Genomic DNA, 2,658 nt, shown 5'->3' on the forward strand with positions numbered 1-2,658 from the left:
TTATATACAGAGTCTAGTCATCTCATGGTCTAGGTCTTATACAAACTCTTTATATAGGACACCCCTACTCGCACGTCTCCACTGAATGGTTAGAATCTGCCATCTGTAGTAGTTTACAACACTTGCAAACCTCTATAAAGCGGGTCGTATCTGTAGTGTCACAAGGATCGGGTATCCCACCTTAATCCTTATACTACAGACCTATTTAGGTTATCACTTAAGGCATGATCCACTTGTATATCACATATACATGCTTAAGTTCACATAAGATAACCAAGGAGCTTTGTTTATTAGATATGAGTAAATGCCAGAATTAAATGATACTTATTTTATTCATTAAACAATGTGTATCTTTACAAAACAACGAGACTCCGGGAGAATTAGGACACCAATCCCAACAAGTTCCTCTTAGTATGTTGGGCTCTTCCTTGTAGGTCCCCCTTTTCCTACGAGCTTCTCTTAGGAGGCTAGACTCTCTCATGTGGGTCATGTGAGCTCCTTTTAGGAGGCTAGACTTTCCATTGTGGATTCTCCTCTTCCTGTGAGTTCCTCTTAAGAGGTTAGGCTCTCTCATATGGGTCCTCTTCTGATGATCTCCTATAAGGAGGCTAGCTCTCTCATGTGGCTCCTCCTCCGATGAGCTTCTATAAGGAGGTTAGGCTTTTCGTGTGAGTCCTCCTTTTTTAGGCTTCAATAAATTCACCGCATGGGTCCTACGGAGCTCTATCTAAGCTCTCTCAGCCTCCCCATGAGTTCTCTTGACCTCTCTCCATGTCTGTTCTGAGCTCCTCTTGAGCTCTCTCTTAGGCGCATCTTGAGCTCTCTCCTAGGCTTCTAATCTCTATTAAGCTCTCTCTTAGGCTTCTCTAAACTTCTCTTGAGCTCTCTCCTAAGCTCATCTGAGTTCAGCTTCTCTTAAGCTCTCCCTTAGTCTCATATGAGATTCTTTTAAGCTCTCTCCTAAGCTCATTTGAGCTTACCTCATGGCTCTTGAGCTCTCTCTTACACTCATTTTGAGCTCTCTCCTAGGCTCCTCTGAACTTCGCTTGAACTCACTCTTAGGCTCCTAAGCTTTCTAAAGCTTTCTCCTAGGCTCTTTTGAACTCCTTTTAAGTTCTCTCGCTCATTTGAGCCCCCTTCTAGGTTCATCTGAACTTCTCTTAAGCTCTACCCTAGGCTCCTCTGAGCTTGCGCTCTCACATGAGTTCTCTTAAGCTCTTCATACCTAAGCATGCCAAGCCTAGGCTTCTCTTCATGCTTAGACTTTTCTTCTCATGAGCCTTCTAGGCTCAGGCCCCTCATAGGCTCCTCATGCCTAGACTTTCTCTCTTTACGCTCAAGCTCCCCATAAGCTCCTTATTCCTAGGCCACTCTATCATGGGTCCCACTGAGCATGTTAAATTTCTTCAATAGTAGTTAATGTCATGTCAAGGCCAAACTCTTCATCATTTTTCTATTTTTCAATTAGAATATATAGTAATATTCTAAATTTTATAAAACAGATTTTATGATTTTTTCTTTCAAATCTAAATCTTCATGCCTATGTTTCAACCAAAAAAAAAAAAAAAAAATCTACCTTATATGATTTGAGATAAAAAAGTTGTCAATGGAGCATCCTAAGATTATTTTTTTTCTTAACGACCACCTAAGTTGTTCTCTCTCAGAATAGCATCACAAAATTAGATAATCATTGCAATTTTCCCAGTTTGTTATCACAAAAAGAATTGACAAAACTTGGGCTGGGCCTGGGAGATTAGAGGCCCATGTGTGCAGTAGCCAGCCACATCCAAAGAAAATGAATAATTCATAATGTTCAGTATTCCATAAATAGTATAATTACCCAACAAACCTAATGAGAAAATTAACATAAGTAATTTGATAGTATTTAAAATTTGAGTTCATAAACAACTTATCCTCATATTAGTGACGATTTAGAAATAGTTACCAAATAGTATGAATATTTAAAGCTTCTAAAACTTTTTTTTTTTTAGTAAAACCTCTAATAATTTTAAGGGAAAAAAATACATATAAACTACTATTAAGTTATGTTCACTTTGACTATTATGTATATCTATACAATAAAGTATCCCTCTCCATCAACATGAAACTTGTGCTTCTTTCAAATTTGAAATATGCGAAGATAAACAATTTTTTTTAAAAAATAGATATACTATATCTTATTCAAATAAGCAATAAAATCAAAGCTTATTATAGGAAGAATAGGACCCATTTAGATTGACTTTCTAAGTGTTTATAAATGTTTTTTTTTTCACTTAGAAACATTTATTTAAATAGTTAGAAACTCAATCTAAACACACCATAAATGAATGAGAGAATGTGGATTCAAAATTGTAATTTTAAACTGCGCTAAATTGGCAAATACTCGAGTTCAATAAATTGAGGTACAAAGATATTAGATCTTTACTAATTCAACGATTTTTATTTTCTTTTTACCTATTGAGCTATTCTTAATAGAAAGAATCAGCATATATACAATCAAATTTCGAATTCTAATTCAAACTAGGAATCTCGGTTCATGAGAATAATTAATTATACTAACAAAAATACTGTCTAAGAAAAACAAAGAAAAAAATATGACATTTATTAAATATTTATATTATTATTTTTTTTTTTAAAAAAAAGACAATATATATATAT

Source organism: Benincasa hispida, chromosome 2, assembly GCF_027475165.1.
Source record: "Benincasa hispida cultivar pf3 chromosome 2, pf3_genome.v1.1, whole genome shotgun sequence".
Taxonomy (NCBI): domain Eukaryota; kingdom Viridiplantae; phylum Streptophyta; class Magnoliopsida; order Cucurbitales; family Cucurbitaceae; genus Benincasa; species Benincasa hispida.